This window comes from Ictidomys tridecemlineatus, chromosome 8, assembly GCF_052094955.1.
Source record: "Ictidomys tridecemlineatus isolate mIctTri1 chromosome 8, mIctTri1.hap1, whole genome shotgun sequence".
Taxonomy (NCBI): Eukaryota; Metazoa; Chordata; class Mammalia; order Rodentia; family Sciuridae; genus Ictidomys; species Ictidomys tridecemlineatus.
Genome location: NC_135484.1, coordinates 62,013,442 through 62,021,223, shown reverse-complemented (window position 1 = coordinate 62,021,223; position 7,782 = coordinate 62,013,442). Strand labels below are relative to the sequence as shown.

The 7,782-nt window shown below is 37.3% G+C and overlaps 1 pseudogene; it reads right to left on the bottom strand.

Annotated features, from left to right (window-relative positions):
- Nucleotides 1–835: 835 nt before the first annotated feature.
- The window catches only part of LOC101963749 (histone deacetylase 1 pseudogene), a 75,159-nt pseudogene continuing 68,212 nt past the window's right edge, over nucleotides 836–7,782 (bottom strand).

Here is a 7,782-nt window from a genome sequence, read left to right as displayed (position 1 = left end):
CACACTAGTGGTTCTTCCTGGAGAAATGTTTATGATGTTATCACTTAAAGTTTTAAAATAATAGCACCAGAGGAGGAGAGTGTAGCATGCTGTCAGAAGCATTAATCAGAAACACTCCAATAAGGGATTTATGGCATTGTAGGCACCTGGCATGTGTTTATGAGATGCAAGATATTCTTTAACTGCTCTGTTTAAGCTTTTTGGTGAATATGGAAATTAATTAGAAGGGATTTTACTGCTGGTTCAAAGTATGCTGCTCCTCATTGTGGACGTGTAATCACTGATGGTTGAAAGAATTAATTTGGCAACATAGATTACTGTATCATTATACCATATGCCCCTGTAGTTTAGGCTGCATTAGATCCCAAAGAATTATCATTTATCTATGAGAGCTCACCCTGTGGTAAAATGTGGGAGTGACAATCTATCAACAATAAATGTAATGACTTCATAGTTCCATGTACTGCCAAATTTAAAGACAGTTAGGCTCTTTGTATATTTAACTGAACACTGCTAGCTTCTGATACATTATGCTTTGATATGCAACACCAAAACTTTTTTAAAAAAATGTATTTAAATACACAGAAGATATCTAAAAACACACATTTAAATACATTTAAATTTGCATTTCACACAAAGCAATACCAAAAAGGAATGGAACTGAGAGGAAGGACTGTCACCTGTGACCATTGCATTCCATCAGCTTTACTTCAAAAGGATAAATGGTTCTTATAAAAATATCACAGGGCACTATTGGTGGCACTGAACTAGCTATGACAGTACCAAAATTGAAACTTACTAAATGCATGTCAGGAGGTAAATCTGCTGGCAGCCTCTAGTGCCTGAAAGCCGAGCGTGAGGTACTAGGTGTTTTAGCCTGAGACAAACCCAACCTTAGGTTCACCTTGAAGTCTCTGAACTGAGAGGCTCCATCAGATATTATATTTCTTGCCTGCTCTTCTGTGATGCTGATTGACAGCCCCTCGCCTCCCGCCCTCCAGCTCTGGGCAGCCAGGAAGGCTGTTTTGTCAGCTGTGGCCTGCCTGGGCCCAGTGAGGCCAAGCCTGTCAGCCCGCTCAGAGGCTCCACGCTGCGGGAGCCCGCCCTGCCTGGCCTCACTGCTGCTCTGGCTGACACGCTGCCTCTGGGCCCGGAGAGACCTTTCCAGTCTGCAAATAACACTGGAGAATTCAGACTAATCGGTTCAGCTTCCCTGAGGCAAAGGGAAAAAAAGGTTTCTTAAAAGGAAAAGGATTAAGAGGGAAAGTGAGCAAAGGCTTGCTTGGTCTCCACTAAGGGAATCTGAAAGAGCACAATCAATTGAATAAATGGTTCACGTAATCATGGGAAAAGCAGGGTAGGAGAAGAGCTCTGGTTTTGTGGGGCTTTACTTTTGTAAGGTCATTTATAGAAGGATCTAATAGTAACACCATCTTGGAAGTTAGAAAGTGAAAAACAATTTTTTTCATTCTACATTCTGTCTTGTAATTTACTCTTTATTCTTTTTCACAAAAGACACAGGGCCTTTATTGCTAGTAGCTACAGTTCTTCAACCTGCGCATGCATGTGCGCGTGCACGAACATACACACAGCTGCATCTCATTGTTTATCCATTCTGCAGTTAAAGTAGTTAGGTAATAGTTTATCTTAAAAATGGGAGCTGGGAAGATATATATGATTTTTAAAAATAAGCAACAGTAGATTTTATCATGGAAGAGCTCTATATATCCAATCTGGGAATCTATTTATACCAATCTGTACCAAAACTTTGAGAAATACTAGTGATTATTCTGGAATTCTTTGTGTTTGCCTTGTTTGCTATTACCTGAATTTTCCTAAAAGTTCTCTGGGCTATTTTAGCTGCAGTTCCCAAGTCCTCTTCCTTATGAACAAAATCTACATGGAAATTAGGTATCCCAGTGCAACTGCTTGCTAATTGTAATTTAATTTGAATGTCACTTAAGAAAGCATTTTCTTTGGCTGGGGAGAAACCTTCAAGGAAAAAAATACTTTCAGGTCTTGATTTGTATAACTAACCCCTTGCACGTGGTGGGTCATTAGATCTCACTAGTTTGTAATGCAATCAGAGTCAGCATTCTGCTCTTAAGGGCTGCTCGGTAATTTGCTTGTTAATATATTAGCACACAGCATTGATCAAATGGCTAATCCAATCACACGCTTGTAATCGATCCCTTATTGATTACCCAGCCCGGTGATCACTTTTGTTGGGTTCAGTCAATAGCAAATGCCAAGTAGCCTTTCACACACCTAATTAGCTTATGAAATAAACCAAACATTTTGCTTGGCCCTGAAGGTAAAGATCAATGGGAAGCTTTGGGACTGAATTCAGATGATTTTTTCATCAACTTTTCTTCTTCCCTTCTGCAGCCACTCAAGTTCACATTAACACTCTCTCCTGGTTTGAAGACATCTGAAAAGCAGCTGCCATGTCTGAGACAGGGAAGCAGCTGTAAGCTATAAATCACAAGGGCAGGGATTCTGGGTTGCACATTGGCATATGGTCTGTCAGGTCAGAAAAATAGAGACATAAAAGAGCCAAAGGTCAGAGGTATGTAGAGTTTAGAAGCCTGAACTTGTGCTATATTTCATGGAAGGAAACCTTGGCATTGGTTGTTCTTTCCAAATGCTCTTTAACTTTACCTTGTGAATATGGCACTTGATTAGATATCTACTCATCTGAATAAACGGACCCTAGCTGCTTCTTCTTGCTCTCCACCTTGCTACTGTTGATTTGACTATGTGCTTATATGCCATGATGTAGAGGACCAGTCTCTACAGGGAAATAGGATTAAAGAAGAACTTTCCAGTTGCATCCAAAAAAAAAAAAAAAAATCTGATTCTTCCAAAGTCATCCACAGTCTTAAACTTTAAAATGAAAGCAATATTGGAGATGTTTGGGTTGATATGTATTCCCTGACTCTACGTTTATGGATCCAACCCTATCCCTCATCTTCCTGACAGAGTGGGCATCAAAATAGAGACATATATTCAGGAGCCTGAGTAATAACAGACCTGTTTATTGATTCAAGCAGGAAAGTGAGCAGGAAAGGCTTTGCTGGAAACTACTGACAGCTACACAGTTGATTTCCCAGAGCTATATATGGTAATGACTCCCAGTGATGGGAAGTTCCAAGTTCAAAAACATAACACCAGGGTGGTGGAGTGTGACCAAGTATCTACTGGAAAGAGAAGAGTAAAACCGGAGCATGATCCTAAAATCAATCCCAGGATGTTCTTGTCTGAATTGTCATTTCTATAGACAGAATTCACCAAATGTCTTTCAATTTAAAAAAGAAAAAAACAAATTTTCAGCAGCCATATTTAGCTTATATACTTATGAAAAATTTTTCCTGAGAATTTGGAACATTAGATGTATGGCCCAAAAGCAACCCATCCATTAATCAATCATGCAAAAGAATAAGTAAACCTAAGCACCTAGTAGGCCAGACTAAACATTCTTTTTTGTCAATGAATATAGACACAAATAACCTTGATTAAGAATTACCTAGAGGGGCTGGGGATGTGGCTCAAGCAGTAGCGCGCTCTCCTGGCATGCGTGCAGCCTGGGTTCAATCCTCAGCACCACATACCAACAAAGATGTTGTGTCCGCTGAGAACTAAAATAAATAAATAAATATTAAAATTAAAAAAAAAAAGAATTACCTAGATAATTTTACCAAACGTTCATCTTGTCTTGGAGATAATATCCATCATAAAAGTCAAAGTGATTATTTAAGTTTACCTGTTTTTTAAGAACTTATTTAAAAAGGTTCCTCCTTCACACACGTTTTGTTAGTTTGATTTAGGCTGCTTAGTTTTTTTTGGTTGTTTCCATGTGAAACAACAAAAATGTTTTTCAAAATCAATGGTATCTATTATCATCTCCACATTTAAAAGTTTTTATGCTATTTATTTTCTTTTATAGACCCAATTTATTTGTTTGTAAATTAAGCTGAGATACAGAGAAGAGGTAAACTTACTTGAAGCCGCATGACTTAACAGAGTTGAGATAAACACAGATTCTTACTTCTGGGAGAGATCATAGGCTCAAGGCCACCCAACCCCCAACCCCCAGTGGATGGTGAAACGTGATCGGAAGCAAAATCAAACTGAGTGAGTCAGCTGGTGGGGTTCCTGCTCTCCTTTTTCTGATCTCTTTTCCCCTTACAGTTTCTCATCTCCAGATCTTCACTATTCTCTGCAAAGAACCAGGTGAACAGATAGTATTGCTTAAGTTCTCAGTCTTTACTTATGGAAACCAACAAACAAACAACTCCTGTGTTAACACAAGAATGTTTGGAGGTGTAATTGGGTTGTGAGAACTCCATACTAGTTTGAATGGACCAACTAGGTGGTGACTGTAGACAGGTGGGATATGGCTGGAGGAGGAATGTCACTGAGGGAATGCCCTGGGAGGGTTTATCTTCCCTGTAGCCCCTTCCCCCTTCATTCTCTCTGTTCCTGGCTGCCATGAAGGGAGCAGTCCTCCTCTACCATGATCTTGCCCCATTATATGCTGTCTCACCTCTGGCCCAGACAATGGACTCAGCCAAAACTGGACTCACCTCTGAACCGTAAGACAAAATAAACTTTCCTCCTCTAAATTGTTCTTGTCTGGTATTTTGGTCACAGTGACAGCTAGGCTAACATAATTGGCTATGGCCTTTGGTTATTGAACTTTGCTTTAGTTTCAGTTGTCTGTAAAAGAGGGATACTTGTAGAATCTACCTCATAAGGTTTTTGTAAGAGTGAAATGAGTCAATACTCATAAAACACTTTCCAGTGGAACCTGGCCCATGGTAAATACACAAGAGATGCTGGTTATCCTGGAAATATACTTTCCCTAAAAATGGCCGCGTTTGATACTTCTTCAAACTACCTCAGGGATCCCTCAATGTAGGTCTTCTTTATCCACTCCCATCAGCATGATTTCAAATTATCTTACAGTTTACTTCAGAAACTCTACCTTAAACAAGAGGTCACAGAAGAAAGAAATCTAATGAATACTTTTGCCGGTAAGGAAAGATAACAGATGAAAATTCAATTGTGTCATCCCTTTCAGGGTTCTTTATATCGTAAAAGAAATTTCTGAGAGGCAATAGGAAATTTAGCAGTGAAGATTTCAAAATTCTATACTTCAAATTTAGTAGTGATGGTTTCAAGTATTCTATACTCCGTCCCAAATGTGAACCATCATCAGGACTCAAATTTGACATCAATGGACTGAGGAGTTGGTGTGAGAGAGATGCTGAGTAAAATTGGTGGGCTAGAGAGTGTCCTCTGTCTTAATGCTGCATCTCCATGAAAGATGGCCAACTCCTGGAGATACTGTTGGGCATGAAGAGAAAGTAAGAGGTATAAGAAAATAATGGATTTTCACTTCTCCAAAAATAGTCTTATGAAGGAAATTACTGTACTTTGGACCAAAGTGTGGCAACCAGATAGAAAAGACAGCCCATCAACCTGCCACTCAGGCATTACTTGTCAAAGAACTCAGGGATGATTTTGTGCCTAAGTTCTTCTACACTAAACTCATAATGTACATAAGAAAACAGGGATGCCGTTAATAGACTGCTGAGAACTTGCTGTGGGTTTGCATATGGTTTGAGTTAAGTGTGTTCCCCAAGGGTTCATGTGCTATTGCCACGGCTATGCCTTCTACCATGAAGTCCTCACCTTAGCCGAGCCAATGTCAGTGTCATTCTTTTGAACCTTTAAAACTGTGAACCAAACAAGCCTTTTTTTTTCTTTATAAGTACCCAAATTCAGGTATTTTATTATAGTCACAAAATTGAATTAATTTAGCACTTTAAATTGCTATAACTCAAGGAAATAAATTATATAATAGCCATCTGTAGAGATCTCTATAAATATGACAGAACTCTACTTTGGAGAGTACAGCTGTACCAAACTTGAAAGAAGTTTCTGGAGGATTTCCCCTTCTGCTGGAAGCCTATGATTTGGTCATTGCAAGGTTTTGTTGTTCCAATTTTTCATCCTCTACCTTGATGAATTCAAGCTATGAAAAGAAGAAGAAGAAGCCTATTGTTTTTTACAACTATAATGTTTAATCATCTGGCACCAGCCCTAAGTAAATTTATAAGTGTTTTTCAACTTGTAAAATTATTACAGCCTTCCTAATACTAGAAAAAATTGTTGATTCTTTGGCAAATTCCACATTATTTCCCTCATATATAGATAGCATTACTGTAGGCCATAGGCTTCTGGAGAGTTCAAATGAAGATTTATGTGTAAAAATTTCAACCAGATTTAGTGAACCTATCAGAGCAAGCAGGATTGTAACAATCTGTTTTTCTGATCTGTAGAATCAAATACGTTTTGGATCCTCAGCTTTTCTTCCAAACAGAAAATAAGTACACAGGATTTTTGCTGATTGAAATTAGGTTAAAAACATAACAACTGAAATTTTTGTATTAATTTCATTACAAATTTAGGTAATCCTGTAAGTGCCTTAAAAATATCATTAAGCTTGTATTTTTAAAACATCAATTTACATTTGGAATTTCAATAGCAAATTATCTTTTATATAAATATTCCTTGTAAAAATGACAATTTGTAAAGGTAAGGTAAATATACTCAACTAACTTAGAGATAATCATGGACCTAGACAAAGTAATAATTAGAAAAATGCACAAAATATACATAAACAAACTGGGCATGGAGCACACCTGTAATCCCAGAAACTCAGCAGGCTAAGGAAGGAGGATCATAAGTTCAAGGCCAGCCTCAATAACTTGGTGAGACCCTGTCTCAAAATTTAAAAAGTACTAGGGATGTAGCTCAGTGGTAAAACACCCCTGGGTTCAATTCCCAGTACAAAAGAAAGAAAATAAACATAGACAAAAGTTGTCAAAAAACTCTAATCACTTAAAAGAATTAAAAATTCAAGTCTGTCTTTGCCATAATATAAGTGAAAATTAAATTATGAAATCTATATGTATATTAACAATAAAAATGCTTTAATATCTAATTTGAGTTTTTAAGAAGGTAATCTGTTTTTATTTTATATTTTAGTGAGTTAGCTTTGGAGGTTAAAAGATACAAGAGGATCTTAATTTCTTAATTAAATGACGAAGAAATTAGCATTACAATGTTTTCAAAATTAAGTGTAAAACATATTTATTCATTTTAGTGAAACCAAAGTTGTAAGCAATCTACCATTGTACATTTAATAAGATTAAAGTGAACACTTTTGAAGCAATAAAAATTGGCTTTTAAGTGGGCAAACATAAACTTGATGTTTATATGAGCCAACTCTTTGATCAAACTGTAGGCTTATTCCACTCAATGAAATTCAAATACACTTCCTAAATGAGTTCATTGCAATGAATGAGTCATGGATTGTAACTTTGTTTTAATGCTCTATTTAAATGTAATAGGTTAACAAGGAGTTAATCAACAAATTCTAGGTTCCTGCTGTGATACTATATTCCAAATATACTTTCAATTTTCAAGAAAGAAATTTTAAAAGTTGTGAAAGCAGGCTGAAAACATCTATAGTATTTGCTTTTAGAGAGCACTTATTTTAACCAAAAAGAAAGTTTCACACAACTTCAGATTTAACCAGACTGAAAGTTCATAAAAGTGACACATGATCTGGTGGCACTCTCTGGGAAAGTGATTTGGCAGTGAGGTCAGAGTGTTTAGTGTGGAGGCCTTGGAAGGTGACCTTTGTACATTGACCTTCTATGGTGGGGAGGATGGCCAGAGAGGGTCCTGATAGCTGACAAATAAGCCATT